The following is a 24981-nucleotide window of genomic DNA, read 5'->3' on the forward strand; positions in this document are numbered from 1 at the left end:
TGCTGAATCCACCCAAGGTCTTTAGTTTTCCAGCCAAAGCCTTGCCATATATATATAAAATATATACATCCCAGTGTTTTTTAGTGACAGCTTACCACCACATGGATCAGAACCAAAGGTTGTGAACTTGTTGAGTTTGACTACTCTCTGTAGGTCTTTCTGACTTCAACAACTATATTCAAACAACCTAGCCCCCCCCCCCTTCTTTTCTCCTGTCTTCCTTCCCTCCCTCCTACATTCATGCAGATAAACACCATCAAGGATAATTCTGGCTTAGTGCTCTTTTAGGAAGCATAAGGAGAAAAAAAAAAAACACTGAGGAAGCAGCCAGATCCCAACATTAGACTTCAGGAGATTTAGCATCATTCATAGAAAGTCATACCGTTCCCTGAAAAAACCTGGAAAATTCTTGAACATCTAGCTTTCCTTAAAGTTCAGGGCTGAATTCATAACCAGGCCACATCATGAACCTGTTAGCATCTACCTGGATCACAGGTTCACTTCTTACAAAGTATCTAGGAGGCAGACAAGGGTTCACTTTCCAAACACAAGCCAACAATAAGATAATATAGCTACTACAGGAATTAAACGAGTAGATTTAGAAATAATGTGTTTACCAACTTAGAGAGGATTAAATCAAATCATAAGAGTAATTACCACATCCAGGGATTAATCACACCCACGGGTTTACATGCCCTATCTTCAATCCCCCTTTGTTTTGTAATGTTTTATAACACATGATCTAACCCCAAGGTGCAAATGAGATAACAGCTACACGCTAAACATCATAATTAAAATAATAATAATAGCTAGTATTTATTGACCAGTCCCCATGTACCACTATTGGGGGGCAGGGGGCGGCTAGCAAGAATCTAGCCATATGTAAATTGAAAGCAGCTCCTCATCAAAAGCCAACCATGTAAAAGTACACTATAAAAACTGTATCAATTAAATTTCTCAACAATCCTGTAAGAGGAATTATGATTATATAAATCAAACAGAGGTTAGATAATCCACCCTTAATTGGTTATTATTCCTCATTTTCTGGAGAAGCAAAATAAGATTTGTACAAGTAATTTGCTCAGGATTTATTATTAAGTGAGTAGCAAAACAGAATTTCACAGCCAGGTTGTGGGGACTTTGAACCACAACACCTAACCACTCTCAGATTTTGTAAAATGGGGCATGGCATAAGAAGGGGTAGCAAGTCTTCTATTTTTAAGCAGTCATGAAATCAAGACCAAAACTGGACATGCCCAAGGATGTCCATAACCCCACATACTGTCAACTCATGTTGATCAGCAATAGCACTGACAAGATGAGCAAAGGAAAAGACTCATATTATTTATATAATAGTATTATGCCATACAATACATAATTTGATTAAATGAGCTATAGGATATGATTATCTAGCACATACCAACTATTACACATTATATGTCAGTATGGAAACTCAGCCAAGGAGTGTGGTATGCAAGGCTCACAGATGGCTATCTCAGGCCCTTCTGTCTTCAGCCAGAAGACAGACCAAATAGAACTGGAAGTTAGGCTTTCATCTTTTCCATGATTACCGAGCAACAAAGGTGTCACATAAGTATGATAAGCCAATCTGAGTGAACTCGTATTATATACGTGGCTTAAATGTGCTTAATTTAAGTGAGAGATACAAACACAATAAATGTGCTAATCAACCACTTCCCAGGACTGACGTTTGGGGAAAGACTAAACAAACATGAATAAAATAGCCAAACACACATAAAACTGCAAACACTGTAGTCATGGCAGAGACACAACAACTTCCTAGCATCTGGGCCAGCACCAGGGGGTTGGGCTTTACCAAGTTTGGCGGGGAAATAGCGCATCCCTTTGGAGAACTCCTCCACCTTGCTCATCAGTATTGCTTTCAACCAGCTTCCGCAAACTTCTTTTTAGTCAACATTTTAACAGCTCTTTCTTCAACATTTCATCATTAATTAGAAAGAGTTGTGAGAGAAGAACTTGGTAAACTTATTAACTTTTTCCTGCTTTGACATTTCAGTTCATTGGATAATTTTTTAAGTGGTAATGTGATTCCCGACAAAAGCAGCACAGGTGAGCAAATGAAAACAACTCTGAATGGCCCGTGATTTGCATGGAAGAAGGAGTTTCTGTGGCAGGGGGGAGGAGCAGAGAGTGGGGAAGCTGAGGCCATCTGGAATCAAATACACCGAACCACAGGCTTATCTTGAGTCATAATACCAGAGGGGGAGTTGGAGCAAGATAGTATTTCCTCAGTTTCTCCATCAACCAAGAAGATACGAACAGACTAAGATGATAAACCTAATACAGAAATAGCATCCCTTTCCCAGACTGGCCCAGCCTGCTCACCTAGTGTCAGCAACTACCACCACCCTATGTTACAGGTACCATAAAAATGTCCCGATCTGTCATACTCTCTCACCTCCATTTCCTCACATGGGCTGTTATCTCCCTGGATACCTTTATCCACATTTTTATCCAGAAAATTCTAACTCACCTTTTGACCCCAGGCTCAACTACTATTTCCTCTATTCCAAAAGTCTCTTATTTTTTTTAAGATTTTATTTTTTTACTCATGAGTGACACAGAGAGAGAGAGAGAGAGAGAGGCAGAGACACAGGCAGAGGAAGAAGCAGTCTCCATGCAGGGAGCCCGATGTGGGACTTGATCCCGGGACTCCAGGACCAAGCCCTGGGCCAAAGGCAGACGCTCAACCACTAAGCCATCCAGGGATCTCCCCAAAAGTCTCTTCTGCACTTTCATCGGTCCTTGTACCTACATCTCTTCTAGCATTCACCATACAACACTACATAGGATTGCAGGCCTCTGGATTCAGATGGCACACAGATGGCACACAGACACAATCAAAGATAATTTTATCTGAATGTTTGGCTTAAAACCACATACAGAAAGGCATTGAAAAAGCAGCCAAATCCTTATCCAAGACTTCTGGGAATTTCACATCATTCACAGAAACTGTGCATTCCGCAAAGAGAAGAGGAGAACTGACATTTGTTCATCTGTTAAATGTGTTCAAGTACGAAGACAAAGCCTCATTCATCTTGTACACTCAGCACTAGACCTGGCACTTTGTATACTCAAGGTGTTCAACGAGTATAGACCGGATGAACTTTTGGAGATCAAGTTAAAGGCCATGATGTTCCTCTGATCTATGCTCTGATAGTCTTCCCCAAAAAGCTGATGTTGAAGCAAATTGATTGTTGACACGCCTTGGGTCATTGTTGAATAACTGGAAATACTTTGCTAAAGTTTTATAAGGTAGGACAGAACACCACTGAGAAATCACATGCCATTTCCCAGAAGCAAACTGATACTCACTGAGCAGTGAACTTTTTAGACTCAGTTTTGTAGAGATAAGACTCTTTAGTTCTTAAAAGAAAGTAATTGTTCTCATGACTTTTTTTTTAATAGAATTTGATCTATTAAAGCTGAACAAGAGCTGTTGGCTTTGGAATGAGTAGATATATGTAATTCCCAGCAATGTCATTATATCGTCCCTTAAAGTGGATGACCAAGAGACAGAGCTTGAGTTATTATGCAGGCAGCAGGAAATAGTGAAAGTGATAGATTTCTTCATCTTCAGTGATAATAATAATGATGATGATCATGTCCTGGATTCCATCCCACAGAATGGCAAATGGATTTCTAGGGTCCTCTCTAAAGAATTTGAGGTTGAAGCAGAAAAGTGAAATATGATGCTATCTGAATGATAGTTGGAGAAATATTACTTAGGACAAAAGCATTAGTAAAAAGACCAATTTCCTAGGCCCTTGTTTTTCTCTTGCAAGTTGATCCTGCTCTTTGGTGGCAGGAAATCTTTGAGTTATTTATGAGAATTCATGCTTTCCTATCTCCAGGCTTTAAGTTACTCCATGGTCGCCCCCTGCCTACCTTCACTTGCAAATAAAGAGAAGGAAATTAGCTCTGTGCTTGGACTCCATGAACACGTCCACAAAAAAGGAACAGCTCAGTTTGGTTACTGTCCTTTTCCTTCAGAGAATAGACTCATGTGGTTTCTAAACAGTTAACTATGACTTGAGTAATGCTATATACTAAAATTTTTAAGTGTTTTTCCAAAAAAGATACTATAGTGCTGTCTTCCTTTTGTTGCCAAACACTGACTGTCTTCTCTACAGTGTACCCTTATTCACAACTTTCTCCCCAGAGCGGTGAAAAGAAGACCCGTCAGGACTTGAATTAGCTGCCAGAAATCCCCAGTTGTAGTCAAGTCCTACTAACCAGCTAGTAAGTCCTTTAAAATATCACTTTCAAGTCTCATGGAGCCATTGTTTAATTTGATCCTCCCAATAGCCTTAAGAGCCAGGATGACTACAACTGCCATTTAAGGGATGAAGAAATGTCAGCTGCAAGAGATTATGTATGTGGGGAAAGGCTTAAAACTCTGGGATTTGTAATGTCACTGGGGTGAGCAAGAATCATTGTCTACCTTAGGGGGCAGAGGTCTGTGATCACCCTGTAGTAGCCTAGTGTCCCTTTTTCTTTGCTCCCCAAGGTACTTTAATCACTACTATATATTTCCGTTCTTTCATATCAAGCTCCACCTTTACAATTTTAGATGGTCCAATCCTATTTTTTCTTTCTTTTTGCCATCCTTACCTTTGTTATGTAGGCCTATGTATGGGTGCTAGATATGGGGCAAGGACTGATTTTTAAAGCCAAGAACCCAGATGGAAGCTTTCAAATGTTAATTGACCCACGGATATGAACCTTCAGGAATCACCAAATGAGAACATCAAGAGAAACACTTTCGGAACAGGAACAGAGACTGAATTTGCCAAGGTCTTGTTAGAACTGTGTTAGGAGACGAGGGCCGTTATGGGGATCAGACAGACGGAACTGCAAAGAAGTGTCTCAATACACAAAGAAGGTCTGACCTATCGTTTACATTCGGAATGCCAACAAGTACCAGGAATTTTGCCTAAGATTCTGGAAGTCATAGTTGGCCTCTAAGCGATCCACACTGTCTCCAAAAGCCCAAGAAGGTCAGGTCACGGGGGAAGGGGACTGGCGTCAAAGCTCAGCCACAGAGAGCGATGCAGGCACAGCTGGTACTTGACTCGGCCCTTCAGACTCCAGCCTTCTTTCCGTGCCATCATTCTGTGTCTTAGCCCCTCTCCATCTCTGTTTCCACGTCTGCTGCATGACAGGTTGCAATAGATGCTAAGATCGCTACCGCTTCAAATTCTGTGATTTATTTTCCTTCTAGAAGCTTCTCAGCCTAGCACAGACCCTTCCCTTTTCACTGCAAACAGGAACATTCCTTTCTCCCACCACACTCTCACTCCCTTCCAACCCACGACAAAGGATTAAAAGCAAACCGAATTTTCCTACTCAGGGCTTAATGACAGCCTGAAACTTGAAAGTCTCAGTGAGAAATCCCATGTACTGGTTTTATCGTGGACAAAAGATCATTACATCTGTTTACCTGGGGCCGGATGAACCTCTCATTAAAGTTTAATTACCAAGGAGTCAGACAACTACTTCTATATGTTGAATGCCTGAGCTAATGTGGTATTTCTTTTGCCGCCATTCAAATTCAATATATTTTCCACCCTTCTCTTTCCCTTTCCAATGCCACTGGTGACTCATCACACACTGTTTGAAAAATCCATGTATTTCCCAAGCAAGGCCAGGTAGCTGGCTGGAGACTCCTGGTCACCAGTGGGTCAAGCACGTGTTGCTTCAGAGAATCACTAATGGCATCAGGAAAAAGAGAAAAGAATACGTAATAACTTGGCCATTGATTTCGTTTAAAAGAAAAGACAAGTCAAAAAAAAAAAAAAGTCAAACCAGGGTAACTGGGCACTTCATGAGAGACACAGAGAGAGAGGCAGAGACCCAGGCAGAGGGAGAAGCAGGCTCCGTGCAGGGAGTCTGATGTGGGACTTGATCCCCAGGATCAAGGACCCCAGGATCACGCCCTGAGCTAAAGGCAGGCGCTCAACCATTGAGCCCTCCAGGTGTCCCAGGGAGAGTTTATATGGACCTATAGGAAAGGCACTTCTACTGTATCCAGGACAGGTGACAGTTTTGAGGGAGAGGTGAGGGCAAAGCCATTATTCCTGACCCACGGTCTTGCTGGTCTGCACCCTGCCACGGGCTCAGACCAGCGGGGAGACTCTAACATAACCCAACCCGAACCCTCTTCCCATTTGGTTGCTTGCAAGTCTCATTTGGTTGCTTTACTCCTCCTATAAAGCGAACGTCCTGTAAGCGCTGCTGCGACACTATAGGGGATCCCAATGCCTTCGTTCCCCTGTTCTCCACAACGCTTATGTCTGGGTCCCTTTGCCATTCTGGGGCCCTCAGCTCCCACCACAGAAGTTTCCAACCCACTCACATCAGTCACAATTTGCAATTGCTGATTTGAGTTTATAGTCAGAATCCTACCCTCCTCGATTCCAAAATACAGTCTGGAAAAAAAATCCTAATTAATAAAACTGAATGGCCAAGAAATATGTTCTGGTAATTAATGACATTCTTGAGATAAGTATCAATAGGAACAAAACTGCCTCATGGTTCCTTTCTAAGATGCTCATTAATTTGGAGCAGAAGCAGGGGCCCCGGGGGATGTAAAAATACCCACAGAAGCTGGCAAGAGGAATGCCTGCCCAGGAGCAGGCACACGGCCACGGAGATGCACCTCTTGGTTCTCCCTTCGAGTGAGAACCTGCTGTGGGGAGGGCAGTTGGCTGTCGGACAGTCCCAGCTGCAGGCCTTTGGAATCCACCACAGCATCTGGGCCAAGGCCACATCTCCTCGGGGTTCTAGAACCTGGCAATTTCTGCCCAGTATGGGACTCCTCTAACAATTAATCACTTCGTAGATGAGACTTTCTCAGACTTGCACTGAAGTCTGAGGCTCTTCACCCACAATCCCCCTTCTTTTCCCCTCACCGTGCGCAGGTGTCAGATCCACATCATGGTCCGGGACTCACTCTGCCTACTGTTAGTCTCTCTCCTCCTTTATCTTTTGTGGGCCACCAAAAAATTCCTTTGCATTTTTAATTTTATTCCTGCATCTGCCTCTTGTAGGCCCCAAACTGACATACAAGGAAACGGTGAACCTCACCAGTGAGGAGGGAGCCAGAAAGACTGCAAGAGGACTGACTTGTTTACCATTTTACCCTCAGTGTCCAGTAGAATGAACAGGACATCCATGGGCCACAGTCTGCAGAGGAGAATAATGAACAGAGGACATGCTGGCATTCCCGGAGACATGGGTCCCCATCTGGTCCCAGTGAACAAGCCACCCAGGTCACCACCTCGTATGTGTAGGGACGCTGAGGCCTCTCCAGATCCACCAGTTACTTCAAGGTGTGAAAAATTGTTAGATATTTTCCCATGATACCCAGGGGCCATAGGAAAGCTACTGTAAGTTTCAGCCTCTCTCTGTGTAGACGCACTGTGTCACTGCTCATTGTCTTCTATTTACCCCGGATATCTGAACATGGAACTTTCTATAAGATTTGCTCCCACTCTAGGCTTTATATACTTTAAAAAAACAATCAATAAAATAAAAATTCATGTGTTATTCCCATCTGCTTTCAAATTCCCAAATCTATCCAATATTCAGGTAGGGACTTCTTGTTATTATTTTAGGTTTCAGCTCAAACAGGTCCTTCTAGAGAAAGGTCTCCCACGGATGTCTAACCTTCTGTCGTACCCCTCCACCCATTACCCTCTTTTGTCTCTTCCTCTTTTGTCTCGGCACCACCTGAAATTTTGTTAATTGTGTGTTTATTTACTCTTTTTTTCTTGATGACCACAGCTTTGTAGTACAACCTGAAATCTGGCGTGTTTATTTACTCTTTATTTCTTGCTCTAGAAAGCACACGTCAGAAGAGCCAAGACGTTGACTGTCTTATTCTCTCCTATGCCCTTAAATCTTAAAATATGCCAGGCATACATTTAAATGAGTGACAAGAAAGTCAAAAACTGAATAATTAGACATTTTACCATCTCATTTGGGAAATCTGAGACCCAGCTCAGAGAGCTATACATTTCTCTGAGCAGCCTTCTTGTCCTTCATTCACTATTACATTTGGCTAAGAAAAAAGTCCATGTGTAAACAACCACACCACTTTCACCCCAGAGGAAACTGCTTTTGGTGATAATCTGAATCAGTAGTCTAAAAACTTCTTGGTCACTTATCTTTATCAGTAATCAATTTTTAAACAATCCCATTATGTTTCATTATTTATAAGTTAAATGTGTATAACCTCAGTGCTAATGTATTATGTGCATTTTAAAACATAAAAATCGAAATGTAAACAGAAACTATTTTCTTTCTCGCCCACCCCTACCCCACCAAGTTTGGGTCATCTTGTGTGCCTCCTACAATATGTATGGCGTATTTTGAAGATCACTAAGCAAAGCAATTTTTATCTGGAGATAAGAGGTTTTGAGGGGTTAGAAGTGAGAGAGGGGCTAAGGACAAGGAGGGAACACAGGAACATTCTTTGGGACGTTGGAACTGTTTTATATCCCGTTTTATGGCAGCAGTAACAAGAATCTACTCAAGTGTTAAACCCCATCAATCTGTATATACCAAAACAATGGATATATTGGATATAAATTCTTTATAAAGCCTTAAGAAAACAAACAACAAAAAGGGTCTAGTATGAAGTTAGACATTAAGCATTTATTTTTTCTGACAAGTGAAAAATCCTGGAAAAACCCACATGTCCATCCTTGCTCTGTATTTCCCTTCAGAGATCAGCATTACATGAAAGTGAAAGAAATAATATATCTGTATAGACACGTCATTGATCCTTGAGCCCTACAGCCAACCGTGGCACATGGCTACAACATGGCCCACTCCATCCACATGCTCCTTTGCAGCCCCTCATCAAGAGGTGGGGTTCCTCTGCCCTTGAATCTGGCCTAACCTTAATGACTCACTTATAACTGATAACATATATGAACCTATAGGCTAAGTCAGAAAAGGCCATACAGCCTTTGCCCACGTCTCTTAGGGCATTTTCTCTCAAAATCTAGCCTTTTTAGTGAGGAAGGCCCGGGACACACAGACTGGCTTTCTATCGAGTTTATAGTCCCAAATGAGGCCAACCTTGAGTCATCCCATCCTGTAATGGTTACTTTTGTTTGTCAACCTGATTAGGTCACAAGGTGCCCAGATATCCAGTTAAACATTATTTCTGGGTATTTCCAGAATAAATTAGCATTTGAACTTGTGTACTGAGTAAAGCAAGTGGTCCTCCCCAATGTGGGTGGGTGGTTGTCATCCAACCCACTGAAAAACTGAACAGAACAGAAAGGTAGAGGATGGTTGAAATCACTCTCTGCCTGTTTGAGCTAAGACACCGATCACCTCCTACCTTTAGCATTCCTGGTTTTCAAGCTTTCAGATACTCAGACCAGGATCTATACCACAGGGTCCCAGCTCTCAGACCTTCAAACTGCACCACTGGCTTTCCTGGGTCTCCATCTTGCAGATGACAGATTATGGGACTTCACAGTTTCCATAATCACATGAGCCAATCTAATTTCATTCAGTAGATAGACAGACAGGGGTACCTGGGTGGCTCATTTGGTTGAGCATCGGCCTTCGGCTCAGGTAGTGATATCAGGGTCCTGGGATCAAGCCCCATGTAGTCAGGCAACCTGCTCAGTGGGGGGTCTGCTTCTCCCTCTCCCTCTGCCCCTTCCTCCTGCTTGTGTACTCTCTCTCTCTCAAATGAATAAATAAAATCTTTTCTTAAAAAAAATAGATACAAAGATAAAATATCTTTCTATCTACCTACCTACTGACCTACCTTCCATATTGGTTTTGTCTTTTTTTGCACACCTTAACCAATGTACACCCCAAGCAGGAAGTCCTAAGAGTTCCGGCCTCCAGGGATTTAGTAACCCCCAGATATGTGAGTCTTCCCAGTTAAGGCCCCAAGTACTGTGGAACCAAAGCAAGCCAGATCCATTATATCTGTGAATTCCTGACCCAAAGATCCCATAAGCATTATAAAACGGTTATTATAGTATGCTACTAAATTTTGGGATGGTTTGATAGATAGTACCTGTGTCCAGTCCATTAACAATTCTGCCCTTTTTCTTTAGCAATAAAATACTGATTTTGTTTGGAGAGCTCTGTTAAAAATACTAACTCTCCCAGCTTTCTTTATACCAAAGTATGGCCAAGTAAGTACAATTACGGCCAATGAGAAGATAAGATGAAATTGCTAGTTAGAGTTTCTAAAAATAAAAATAATAAAATACTTTTAGTAGATAGATGAGATGGCTGGTGTCTTTGGCATTTTACTTTTCTTCTTTTTTATCTTTTTAACTTTCCTCATTCTCCCTGCCTAGCATGCAGTTTTGATACCTGGAAGAAGGAAGAACAGGAACCACCTTGCCACCAGGAGGGTGAAAACCACAGTCTAGAAATGATGGTACAAAATGATATCCTGATTCCATGATGATTTTGTAAAGCCATTACACCAGACTGAACTTCCCACCTAAAACCTCTTGTTATATATAAGAAATAAACTCCTCCATGAGAAAGCAACCTTTAATTAGTGTTTTTTTGTTATATGCAGGCAAATACACTAGGTACCAAAAAAACAATGATACAGGAAGTAACAGAACCTAAAATTATGCTTTGTTGAATGTGGCTGAGAAGGACTGGCTTCAAGGGGGGCTCAGCAGGGCCCAATACTTGGCATAACATTCTACTATCCTTATCTTGACATTTTTAATAAACTGATATTTGAACTTACATTTTGTAAGTGAAGTCTGATGGGGCAATGGAGCACACATATAAGCAGAGGAGATACACAGTACGTGGATCTGTTGTTTTTTGCCACCCATTTGCATAGAATGCTCACAATGCCCCAGGAGCAGAGGACTCCACAGAGCCACAATGCATGGAAGTTCAAGGAGACATACAAGATGCTGCAGATAAAGGTGTTACAGCTAAGACTGCACAAGCAGGTTGAGAGGGAGGCACTCACAGCCCCCAAAGGCTGCTCTTTATATTTAAATCAGAATTTAAACACAGAAACGTGGCATTTGCATTCTGAGAAAAATGAATGACCAAGGAACCTTCTCATATCTTCCTCACACATGTTACTTCTCTATAACAGCTAATCAGTTATTCTCAAAGTGATGACATAGAATGCTATGGATTAAACTGAGCCAACACCACTTGTCCAATTTATATGCTGAAGCCCTAACCTTCAATGTGACTGTATACAGAATTAGGGTTTTTAGGAGGTAATTACAGTTAAATGAGAACATAAAGGTAGAGCCCTAATCTGATAGAACTGTGGCTTTATAAAAAAGAGAGACCTCTCTCTCTCTTTGCCATGTGAGGATACAGCGGGAAGGCAACCATCTAAAAGCCAAAGAAAGAGCCTTCGCTCAAAACCCAACCATTTCAGATTTCCCAGCCTCCAAATGGGAGCAAATAAATGTCTGCCAAGCCACCAATCTATGGTATTTTGTTATGGCAGCCCAAGCCAACTAATATATAGAATGAAAAGGAAATATAGGGCAAGCCATAGCTCCTTTTAGTCCTTCCATCATTATCAGTGAGGAAAAGGAACAGAGCATTGGTATAATTTGGATGTACTGAGAAGTGCAAGTAAAACAGCTGAGTTACTACTGCTCTGCATTTCCAATGCTGTGGTAAGAAGAAAATATATGTGTACGTGAACAGGCAATGAAATAGAAATGTGCAATTTCAGTAATTCTAGGTAACAAATTAAATGCTCTTCTACTTGCATTTAAAACTGCCGTTGCATAAGACAAAAACTGTGGGAGAAAAGAAAAGCCTTTGTGGTTTAGTAGTTTGACAGCACCTTTTCCCAGCCAAGGAGACGCTTAACACATCTTTGGGAAGTAAGGACCCAGATTTCACTGAATAAGCAAGCTGATGATCCGTTTCCATGCAATGGCAAACCAGTGGTTTAGACGTCTGACGGCTACACCTCAGGATGCATACCAGTTGTCATCCAAGTCATAAGTTCTATGGGAAATGCTACGAAAAAGTCAGAATGTGGGATATTGGTTCAGTTTTCCTCGAATGTGGAGAGCTGGACAGGGAGGAGGTGCTGCTGCTTTATTTGAGAGAGAGAATCCCAGTGCCGAATGAAGGAAAGGAGAAGCAAGAGGGAAGCTCAGGAAGCAGGACAAGGTGCTAGATCACCATGGTGACGACTGCTGTGTGCGAAGCCACAGACCTACAGCTGGTATCCAGGCTGCTATATGTCTCAGCAATGGGCACTACCCCAGTCCACTGGAAAGGGAAGGAGAAGGAACGTGTGTGCCTGTATCTCCGCTGCCTCCTGTTTCTCAGTGGACAAAACTCATCCCTTGTAAAGCTAATTCCCCCATATTTCCAGGATATATCATATGACCCTGTCAGCTGCCACCCAAGAAATCATGTCCCACATTTCAAGTCAATACACGAGTGTTAGGAGGAGCCAGAGACTCTTGGCATGTGGCTGGTTGGTCCTGGAAGTTGCTGGGGTTGAGCTGGCATCTGAAAATGTGGGAGGGGGGAACAGGCCATCAACACCCAAGATGCGGCCAACAAAATGAATGTGTGTCACATTCTGCAACATTCTGAAAGACAGATACAATGAGTCTCAAGGTCATAAAACCACAGAGAAAGAAGAAAGGAAATACCAACTTGTTCAGGAAAAGACTCTCTGGCAGCTGATCTTAATTTAAATTAGGTGGGGACTCCACAAAATCTTGCAGTTGAAATATCCAGGCTCTTCAATAACCCCAAAATTGATTTTAAAAACGGGGGGGGGGGGGGCAGCCACCAAGCTGCAGGCCTTCTGCAGGCACCTTTCCTTAGTTCTCTGCAAGGGAGAGAAGGCTAACCTGCTGGCAGTGAGATTCAGAGGTTGTCCTGCTACGAAAGCCTACTGTTAGGAATTGCCTCAGACGGAAGCCATTAAGCTAAGAGGAAGGATGGCAGCCAGGACACAAAGAGCAACAGGCAAAGGGAAAATAATCTCAGGCTTAAAAACACCTAAACAAGGTGTGTGCTCTTGTTACTCTCACAGGTAATGAATCAGCTGGATGCCAGCTAGGAATTTAGAGGGAAATCATGCAAAAAACAAAACAAAACAAAAAAACAAAAACAAAAACGAAAATTAAAAACAAAAAAAACAAAAACAAAACAAACCTCCATTCTTGGACACCAGTGGTCCATGGCTAAATGATTCCCGGGTCCTTGGCTTCAACAAGAAATGGACTGTGGAAGCACACATGACGTCCTTCCCAGCACCCTGGGACGTCCCAAATCTGGCTTGGGAGGTAAATAAAAGACAAGGACTATAATCCCTTGGATAATGCCAAGGGTTGCCAACTGGCCGCCAAGGCACTTAGAACCACTACGTGCACCAGGGCCAGAAGGCATCACTCTTACCACCCAGAGGATCTGATGACTGCTCTAGAATGATGTGTCTCCAATTCTCTTTTCTGAGTTGTAGTTTTATTCTTACCATCCTCTTCCTTTCCCGCAATGGCATACAGGCATGCGTAGGAGCCAAACAAAAATTGTCATTGAATTTATTCATTGTGGGAACTCAAAGACCTGGCAAATACTTTGGGTCCGTGAGTTGAATGTTATAATTAAATGAGACTTCAGGGGTGTTGATTGATATCTGAAAGGAAGGGGGTCTGTGTGGATGTCGTTTAACTAAGGGTAGACTATGGCAAACGCCAATTGTTACCCACACACTCTTTGCTTCCCGTTCTTCCTTAACTAGAGAACCCTATTTAGGATGGAGTAGCAACGGCCATGACCTATTGAGGTGACCTGTGCCACTCTCCTGGCCCCTGGGATACTACGTTTTTAAAAGGAAGACAGAGTCATTTGAATTGTTTCTGTTGCTTTTGCTTTTTGTGTTCCTTTTTCCCTATCCCCTCTTTCTTGTCTGGAATGTCAATGTGATGCATAGAAGTCAAAGAGCGATCTTGTAACCTTGAGAATCAAAACCACACCGCGGACAAAGCAGAGTAAAGAGAAAAAAAACGGTCTGTATCCTTGACAACTTCATGGAATTACTGAATTTTTTAAATTTTACTTTATTTGAATTCAATTAACTAACACGTAATGTATTACTAGTTTCAGAGGTAGAGGTCAGTGATTCTTCAGCCTTATAGAACACCCAGTGCTCATGGCATTACATGCCCTCCTCAATGCCCATCACCCACCCCCGTCAACCAGTGACCACATCACCCACCCCCTCTACCTCCAGCAACCCTCAGTGTGTTTCCTATCGTTAAGAGTCTCTTGGGGCACCTGGGTGGCTCAGTTGGTTAAGCATCTGCCTTCAGCTCAGGTAATGACCCTGGGGTCCTGGGATGGAGCCCCCCCCCATTGGGCTCCCTGTTCAGCATAGAGTCTGCATCTCCCTCTTCTCCCTGCTTGTGCTCTCTCTCACTATCTCTGTCTCTTTCTCAAATAAATAAATAAAATCTTTTTATAAAAAGAGTATCTTAGACAAAGAGAGGTTTGTCTCCCTCTCTGATTTCGTCTTATTTTTTCCTCTCTTCCCCCCACCCCGCCATGATCCCATTTTGTTTCTTAAATTCCACATAGGAAAGACATCATATGATACTTGTATTTCTCTGATTGACTTATTTCGCTTAACATAATACCCTCTAGTTCCATCCATATCATTGCACATGGCAAGATTTTTTTTTTGATGGCTGAGTAGTGGAATTATTGAATTGATTAAGGTATTTTTGATAAGAAGGGGTTATTATAAACCCCTATGTGATTAAACTACCATTGTTTAAGGTTGTAATGACATATAGTCAAAAGCAAATCCTAATTAGTGCAAACCCCAAAATGGAAAGGCATAACGAACAAGCTTTTAACCAACAGCTAAAAGCAACCATTCTGTGCTGAGGTGTAGTAAAGCTAGAAATAGGGCCTTAAGAATTTCTCACCAATGCTTCAGAATAATCAGAAGCCTCCAAACTGGTAATTAGATGGGTTTTCTCCCCTTGCCAAGTTGACACTTTGTGCCCTTCAGTGGCATTATGTCCACATTTGTATGCAGGAGCCCCCTGACGGCCAAAAGCACCTTGCAACATTAATACGGCACATTTCATACAAACCTATTATCCCTGTTGCATGTGGGGTTTGGCTAAAAAACAACAACAACAACATAAACTATGAGAGAGATTAATATTTGAGTATTGCCAACATCCTTTATTAACTATGTAATCTCAACAACTCCTAACTTCCTAATTTCCTAACCCCTAACTTCCTCATCAAAAAGTTGGCTTTCTTGGTCTCTCTTTTATTAATTTAACCAAACTTCATTAATCACTTCTCTGTGCCAGGCACTAGGTACACAAAGAAAAAGCAGGTACAGAGCCTGCCTTGAGGAGTTGGCCCAGTTACTAACAACACTGGATGGATAATAGATCAAAAAGACCCAAGGGACTAGGCCAATGACAAGAAGTCAACATCAGGTAAGATATCCATACAGGAAGCCCAAGAGCAAAGGCTGCTAGAGACTTCCATCTTAAAGCCACATATTCTCTGGTCCCGCTCCCATAATTCAAGATTGGCACAGAATTTATCCAACTGCCACATGATCCGCTGAGAAGGAAACACCATTTTTGAGATGCGATGAAAACGGTAAAATAATTTTCCAATTCCCCACTGCTAGACATTTACTCCAGAACTGACTGTCCAACACAGTTCAGGAAGATTGGGAGTGGGGTCCAAGGAGGGAAGGATGTATAATGAACAACTTGGGAACAAGGAAAACAGTGGTCCCTTCTATTCCAATCCACAGATCCATGATCCAGGCTAGCCTGGGTAGGGGACGTCTTTTATGTGAGATGTTCTCCCAAACTACGGCATGAATGCTATTTAATGACCAAGGAAGAAAATGAAAAAAAAATAAAATAAAAATAACATAAAATAAAAAAAAAAAAGGAAGAGTCCACCATTCTGATTGGCCTACGTATGCCACTTTTCCCCCAGAACACAGCATCTGAATCCTAAACGATCACAACTACTGGTCAACTACCAAACATACCTAGTTGTAAAAGAGCACATGTGGTCATTTCCACTCAAGCCTCTTCAGTCCTCAGATTGTGGGAATGAGAAAAGACCATTAGAACTAAGCTGCTGTCCTCTGGACACTGACAGCGGTGGATCATGACTTCTCTCCACAGCTGAGTCCTTACTTGTGCCGCAGTGATTGAGCCTGGCCATCTTGAGGCCCCTAAGAGAGGAAACCAAGGTCCTGACACAGTGTGGTCCCTAATGCACACATGGTGCTGGTAACTATCTAAAAGGATTACTTAAAAAGCAGTTCTTTCTTCTTCCTGATTGCCTTGAAGGAAAAAAGAACCTATTTTTGTGCATCATTTACCAATCATGCCATACAAACGTTTATTTTTAGTGCATTTTATTTTTTCATAAAATTGCTAATGCCAAAGCTTTGTATTAAAATAAATAAATAATAAAATAAAAAGACCATGAAAAAAAATAAATAAAAGGATTACTTAGTGACCAGATTTCAGAAGGGCACTACTATCCTGTCCTTTCAAAAGATGATTCTTGTCCTTTCAATGATATAAATTACTCAGGTTTTCCACTCTAAACTAGTCCAAGTGGATGACAATGCAAGTCAAAACATTTACCAGATGAGAGTCGGTGACGAGTCACTGTCGTTGGTCATATGGCCTAGACAATCAAAAACCCGGACTAGCCCCATTAGAATCATTTCAGGATGAGAATATGAGAAATGTCTGGATAAGTATGTGTCAACAAGTGTCTTATTTCCTAGATAGTGGCACCATTGTCTTACATGCAAAAAAGTAGATGGAGGAGGTAAGAATCAATATTCCTATTTTGGCCATATTCTTGATGTACTTATTAGACATTGAGCGGAAGCTTCGGAACAGCTGCTAGAATATAAATCTAAAAGCTCCCTCCCAGGATGCCCAGGTGGCTCAGCCTTCAGCTCAGGTCATGATCCTGCAGAACAATTCCTGCAGCCCTTGTTCCTTTAACTTTAATCAGTTCATCTTCTACATCAATAAACGGACTACCTCAATCCTGTAGTTATTCTCTAACCATATGCAGCTTCATTTTTCTTCAAATCTCTCCAGTGCTTGGTCAACAGCCCTCCTGCACCACTCGTCCTACTCTGCATTATAGTACAGCCACTTACACTCTTGTCTCATCCCATTAACTAGATTACGAGATGCTCGAGAAAAGTCTCACGTTCAACTTTTTAGTCCTCCTCTTCCACTCCCTGTAAGGAGGGGTGGCTCTACAGCGTTCCCAGAATTGGTCTTTGAGAAGCTTGAGGTCTCTAAACGTCAGAAGATCTGTTGAAGGAACAGGTTTTGTAAAATAGAGAGGAGACTCATTAAGGAGTTCCAGCTTTTTAAAGCCACTTGTCCGTTCACCGCCACAGCTACTATTTATTGAACGCTTTCTCCTCACAAGGCTCTGTAAGTGAAGTATTACTAATCCTTTCAGGAATACTGCAAACTGAAGAGTAACATCTCCATTTTATTGATGTCAAAATTAAAGCTCAGAGAGCTTATGGGACTTGCCACCAGCCACTAAATTATCAAACTGCAGCTACCCCAGGTCTGTCTCATTGCAAAGCTCATCTTCTTCTCACATCTTCACACTGACTGCGTCTACCATAGGCTGCCAGGAAATAAAGCACCTCTGCGCTAAGGGCCGACTTAGGTACAACCTATATAGGGCCCCCCTCCTAGGAGGGCTCATATTTGGTTTCCTGCTCCACTGTTACTGTTTTTAAATTCTTAATAATTTGAAAACCTAAGGCCTTGCATTTCTGTCTGTGCTGGGCCCCACAAACTGCGTAGCTGGTCCTGTCTGTGCTTCTATGTGAAACACTTTGATGTACTACACTAATGCTGTCACACAACTCGGTTTCTGTTTCACAAATGTGGGGGCTGCTATATATGTAGACAAAGTGGGTGAATTGTTTGGGTTTTTCTAGTTAAAATTCTACACCCTCCACCATACATTTTTCTTCAAAAACACTGCCCAAAGACACTTATTCCCTTTGGTTAACAAAAGACTCTCCCACCGAGTTTTTTCATCCCATGATCTCACTTGACTCACCTTGAATACCCGTTTTAGTTCTCTCCCCCTAGCACAAATAGTTTCTAAAAACACTCTTTTAATTCCCCTTAATGCTGCTACAAGGACATCCTTTAATAAAAACTCCAAATCTATACTTGTGAGGAGATAAATTATTGGGTGATTATTCACAACACAAAGGATTACTCACCATGGACTCCTTTAAATGTACACTGAGAGCTCATTCCTTGTTTACGAGCCATTAACCACTTGAGCTTGATGGTGCAGAGAAACAAACTGGAGGATTGGCTACTCCAAGGCTGAACACAGGGAAGTGTGGGACCTAAATCGCTGATGTGGGACAGTTGATGGCAGGGAAGTAGGCTGGAGGGAAGACACCAGCGGGGAGGCAGGGGGACCCACCACATCTACACGACATACAACAGGTGCATGTGGGGCCCAATTAAAGATGAATGCTAAGGCTCAAACTAGGTGTAGGAGTAGCATGTCATTCCCAAAAGGAAATATTTAGAATATTTAGTGAATCATATAGTGATTTGAAAATCTTGACTGACTAAACAATGGAATCTTCCTGAGATAACTACAATATGAACAACCAGGTCTCTATACATCTCCACCTCAATCTTCTTGCTCAGGCAGCTTTCATCATCCTCTGATGACAGGCGGGTGGGTGCATCCCAATGACGGGAGAAACTCCAGGTTCTAGAGCAACAGCTTTTGCTTTCAGTGTACTCCAGGCAGCTTTTGAGGCTAGCCCTTGATTCAAAAGTGTATGAGAAATCTTGGCCCAGGGCCGTTAGTTTTGAATGACGTATGGCATGGTATCGTTCTCCCAACTCCAGTGTCGTGACACAGGGCACATGAGGTTCAGTACCTACCCAGTCATCTGCAATAAGGAAAGGATGACTTAGAATAAGAAGGCCCCCAGTACGCATACAAAAACCCAACTAGAACACTTCCTACCTCCAAAACCAAGGTAAGAGAGAACAAAGATATCACTCACATGTTATAATTTCCATCATACACGCTTAAAATCGTCCATGGGTTTCCCATTAAACAGAGTAAAATCCATCTTCCTCACCATGCCTTATCTTACCTGGCCTAGCCTCCCAGCCTTACCTCTTCCCACTCTCTCTCTTTCACACATTCTACTCTACATACACCATTCTTCTTGCTATTTCTTGAGTAGATCGTACTTATACCCACCATGTGGCATTTACACTTGATCTTCTAGCTTCCAGATCCCCTCAGACCCCAGACTTTCCATGACCGACTACTACTTCTTGCCATTTGGAGCTCAAATCCAATTCATCACTTATTTATTGGTACATTTTATGTCTGTCTCTCCCTCTAAAATCTAAGCTCCATGAGAACAAGAAACTTGACTGTCTTGTTTACAGCTAAATTTCTACTTCCTAGAATAGTGTCCTGGCACATCGGATGCAATTTATAAATATTTGTTGAATGAATAAACACATGAGTATAGGATCAATATTCAGTTACAACCTGTAGCCTAAGTACTAGAAATTGGTGTACAAAGCAGAGTGTGGCACTGATAAAGCTGAGCTGGGATGGGATGGGATGAAGAGAAAAGGATACAGAGGACAAAGGAGAAATATACCTCTTGCAAGAACAAGATGAAGGAATCTCTGATGACCCAGTAGACCACAAGGAAATCTCGGACTTCAAATGTTTATTCCCTGGAGTCTAGCATTTGGTTGGTACACACTGCAGAGCCCTATGCTGCAGTTAGAAGCAATGGACTAGGTACACAGATTGCCACATGGATGGCTATTACAACAAAATGCAGACTGGAAAAATAAGCCAGGAACAGGATGATACATCATACAACACCATTTCTATAAATTAATAATACAAAAATATAAAAGAAGAAAGCACATTTTATAAGATCATGTACAAAATTATGTATATACATTAAAAACATAAGCATGGTTGTCTGTGGGGAGGGAAAGAAATGAGAGTGGTGAAAAGAGAAGAGAGGAAATGAAGAAATTAAATAAAAATGACAGAGGCCTTATGTAGATCAGTGACAATGATGTTCCATGAAGTAAGGAACATGCTTAATGCAACCCTCTGCAGTTGAAGTACAAAAGAAACCAAAATGTGATTTTCTGATTCAGATCACTTTATATAGAATGCTGAAATTCAGGCAGAGGAGTTTGAACTTGTCAAAATACTTGAGTATCTCCGAACTTGTACTGATTGAAAGCTCCTTGAGATTTCTATAGAGTCTAAATATGAAGATAGATTAAATATTAAAGCTACTGACTTTGAGGGTGGGAAAAAGGGGACCCAAGAAGGCATTCAGTGGATAAAGGTCATGGTCTATCCCCATATATAATCCTAATAAGCCACAGAAAAGAGAATGGGAACGAGATGGGTATCAACAATTGGAAGCTCCATGACAGTCAATAGGGACTCATTTCAACCATGATGGAGGCCATAGAGATGAGAGAAAGTAAGATGTATTAAAAGCCTGCCAATTGACAGGTGCAGATCTGGTATTCAATATAAAAGATTCTCTCACTTTTTCATTCATTCAACCAATATTTATTGAACATATGTTAGTTGTCAGGTGTTTTCCAAGTCACCAGGAATACAGAAGTGAATAGTCTCATTCATTTTCATGGCTACATAGAGACATAATAAGCAACCATCAGGTTAATGAAATAAGAAAAAAAAACAAAACAGAGATGGTGGCTATGTAAAGAATTTAAACTAGGTGATGTGAAAGAAGGTAGTCACCTTCTAGATGGTTTCTTAAGTTTGGGTGGCCACAAAGACACAATGATCAAATACTAGTTTCTGGCATTTGCTGAGGCTCATATTTCAGCTCTGTCTCAGGTGGGTGACCTTGGCAAGTCACTGAACCCTCCATGCCTGGGTTTCTGCATTTGTAAAAGGGGAGTAATAATTGAGCCCACCTCATAAGGTTGATGTGAGGACCAAATGAGTCAACACACTTACAATGCCAAAAAGTAGCTCTGGGTACTTGATAAATACTTGGTAGATGCTAATACCAATGATGATGGTGATGTAACGATGGTGGTGGTGGTGGTGGCGAATAAAGTTGAGACATGTCTGACAAGACAGCGGCAGGCAAAAACTGGGAGCACGAACATTGAGGCAGAGGGAAAAGCAGTTACAAAGTCCTTGATACACTGGAAGAAGTTCAGCACGCTGCCAGAAGAAAGAAAAGAGAGACAGTAGGGTATTCAGATCATGATGGACAACGGAAGAGGGATAGGTAACAATGTCAGAAAGGCAGGGAGTGGCAGATTAGAGAAAAATACTTATCAGGGTGAGGGGGTAAGCTTTTTTCCTGAACTCTATGAGAAACTGGGAGTGCTAAGAAAGTAATATGATTCTTATAATAACCTTGTGAGGAGCAAATACTGTCTCCATTTCGCAAGTGGGGTAACAAAGGCTCAGCGTGGTTCCAAAAATTAACCAATGCCACAGAGCTATTAACTGGTGCACCAGAAATCTGAACCCCGGTCTATCAGTCTTTCCTCTTGCCCAGAATCATACTTTATACCAAGAGGATCCCTGAGTAGTTCCCCTCCTGCCACGATTGGCTTCCCATTAATGGAAGCAACACTCTGCAAACATTTGGCTAAAATCAGCATGGTAGGCACTTCGCTTTCTGTGCTCTGCTCTCTCTGAGCGTCTACAGAGGATACCCAGGCTCAGGGGCCAGGCGTTCATGCATATGAATTTCTTAACACTTCAAACTGGCCTCTCTGAGATGCCAGGCTTCCAGTGACATCACATGTGCCTTAATACCACTGGTGCTTACAAACTGCCACCCGGCTCTCGGGGTCTGGCAGTCTTCCCTTTCTAATTGGCATGTTTGATTACTTGAGAGAAAATTGCTCCACTTCTGTTTTCTCCAGCCAACTCCAAGTGGGAGGAGAGGGAGAAAAGGGACAAGAAACAGAGAGAAGGCCAGAAAATGTTACCATAGTGATTAAGTGAGCCTGTCCTTAGTTCCCACGCTAAACCAGGCATTCAAAAGAATATATTGTTCTTGTTTTGTTTTATTTATTTATTTTTCCGCTTTAGCACTGTGAATAACTGTTATCAGAGACTCCAAGGCAAAGCCTGAGGACTGGTAGCCGCCCTTGAGATTTCACTGTGCGGTGGTACTCTTCGACTCTTTCCGTTTGTCAGTAGATCTGCAAGCCCATTTCAACCTTTCAGCAATAAATGACTACAATTAAATTCATAAGACAGTTATTAATAATAATTGCAAGCATTTTGATATGCCAGGCACTGTGCTAAAAGCTTCGCATGCATTATCTCATTTAATACAGCATCCTACAAGGTGCAAGGAAATGGAAAGAGCTGAGAGTATATAGATGGGGCCCAGAAGGGTCTTCCGGGGAACGGACTTCAAAAAGCATATGCTGCAGCACTCATAGCACTGAGAAACTCTGCTTTCCTCTTCTTATGTTAGGTCCCACGGGGGGGAGGGGGGGCTCATAGGAGCATTTGAATCTTCCTCTTCAGGGAATCTCAAACATAAAGATATAGAATCTCAAAGCTAAGAGAGATTTAGCTGTAGAGTAATGGAGAAATGACAAATACAGGGCCATCCTCCACACCTCTCTCTATGCAATCCTCACCAGTCAATCCCAAGCCTCTACCTGGCATCGGAACTCTTCTCAATACAGCCTACTGGTCAACCATGACCATTAGGTCAGTGATTCATTTCCCAACAAACAGTTATCTAATATCTACTATGGTCTAGGCACTAGGAATACAGAGATGAAGAGGTCACTGGCTCCTGAATTCCTTCCAGATTACATTTTTACTAAGAATTTCTCTGTGGTTCTCCTCACACACCACTTTCTGCTGCAGTTACATCTTACTTGACAAGTATTTTTTACCCAGAAACAGTTTCATGAGTTACTCGTTATTTTTTTCTTGATAAAGCCCTGGATGATCAAGTCCATATCACAGAGTGAAGCCATGACCTGATTGGGCATTCTACTATAATTTATCCCAAAGGCTCTCTGTTTCGGCTGGGAATCTGCGTAATGCCTCCAACTGTGGAGAGAGTAAACTATTTTGTTTCACTGATGGTGTGGCTACTCCTATGACTGCTTTAGCAAACAAAATGTTAGCAAACATGATATGAACAGCGGCTTAGATGTCTTGTCTATTTTGCTTCGCCCTACAGTGCTCCTATGATGTGTCATGAAGAGAACCTGCCCAGGAGAGCTGCTAGTCCAAGGAGAATGAATAAACATGTGGAACCAACCTGAACCCAACTCACAACTTGGAGCCAAGCCCAGACAATTCCCAGCTGAACACAGCAGAGATACAGCCACCCTGCAGACCCGTGAACATTAAAAAAAAACAAAATGTTTATTTTTATAAGCCACTCAGATTTTGAGATTGTTGTACAGTCAAAACTAAACAATACATAACTCTCATTTCCTTGGAACTTTATATTCCTTTCACTTCCATTTTTAGGCAGGGACTATTGCTTTTCCACTGGGCACCAAGAAACTAAGTCTCACCTCCTTGTAAGAGCTATTCTGTGTAAGACTATACCGTCGGTTTACAACAAAGCTAGTCTAGGATGTGATACTGGTCTGTCCATGAGGTGCGCTCACTGGCTAGGAATACATGCATTCTCCACTATGAATAATTCAAATCAAAAGATTAAATTGCATGTCACAAAGTTTAAGGTCAGGCAGTCAACAGTCAACTTATTTTATCAATCAGAGTTTAATCAGGCAAAGAATAATCACTATAGGTATTTAGAGTAGGAAGCGCATTACTACAAACAAAGCCCTGCAGAACAATTGGGAGGCTTCAGGAACAAAGGGCAGGAAGGCTGCTTTCAGGAAATTCTGAAGTGCAGAGACCCCTAGCAGTTGTGTACTACCTACAACACCGAAGGAAAGTCATGGGTAAAACATCACCCTGCCACCTCCGATGCCCAAACCCTGCCCACCAGAGGAAAAGCAGCTTCTCTTTCACTTTCCAAATCTCACATGAGGGTCTCTCATGGCTCGAATCTAACCAGAATCCTGCAGACAAAGGAGTCCAGGCTCCAGGCTTATTCCCTCTAACACAGGAGAGAACCCGGAATGGTGCGGATGAGACCCAGCATCAATAAACAATCTCACATATTTACCAAACCCTTGTTCTTGTTCAGACATAATATCAAGATCGAGAGACTCCCCCTCAGACAGAACACATACAACCCCTACCTTCATGGAGCACACAGTCCAGGGGAAATTCCACTCAAAGCCACTCAAATCTGGTAAATATCAAAGATAATTACAACATGATGTGGTAGGCACCAAGCATTAAGGAACAGAGAGGGCATGATTCCTACCCATCTAAGGGGATGGACAGAGGGAAATGTAGAAAATTTCTCAGTTTCACTCACTTCCACTTGGAAAAACACTGTTCATCTAACATACAGAAATCACCATGTAGAGCCCTAAGGACGAGGATGAAGGACGAACAACTAAATGGAGTTCTAGTGTATGTGGGGTCCGTTACCACAAAAGTCATTAGAATTAGCTGCCCTTAACCCAAAATTTATTCTTGGGAGCAGCATCAAAGTGTCAATTCATATTCTTTGAAAGTATGAGCTTCCAAAAAAAAAAAGAAAAGAAAAGAAAGAAAGTATGAGCTTCCTGTGGTATATTTTAAGTCTGGGAAGGAGCTAACGTCAGTTTAAAGATAGCTGCTTTCTCAGGGCAACCTGGGTGTTCCATGCTAACCCTCTATGTGGCTACTTTAAATTAAACTTTTTTGATGAAGGGTTTGTCCTCATTT

The 24981-nt window shown here is 41.9% G+C and overlaps 1 long non-coding RNA gene across 1 annotated transcript; it reads left to right on the forward strand.

Annotated features, from left to right (window-relative positions):
- Positions 1-5005: 5005 nt before the first annotated feature.
- On the forward strand, positions 5006-10576 carry LOC144293450 (uncharacterized). The gene is made up of 3 exons (XR_013360681.1): positions 5006-5207; positions 7193-7376; positions 10386-10576. It is a non-coding gene; the product is annotated as an uncharacterized LOC144293450 (long non-coding RNA).
- The last annotated feature ends 14405 nt before the right edge of the window (positions 10577-24981 follow it).

The sequence above is a fragment of the Canis aureus genome, chromosome 21, assembly GCF_053574225.1.
Source record: "Canis aureus isolate CA01 chromosome 21, VMU_Caureus_v.1.0, whole genome shotgun sequence".
Taxonomy (NCBI): Eukaryota; Metazoa; Chordata; class Mammalia; order Carnivora; family Canidae; genus Canis; species Canis aureus.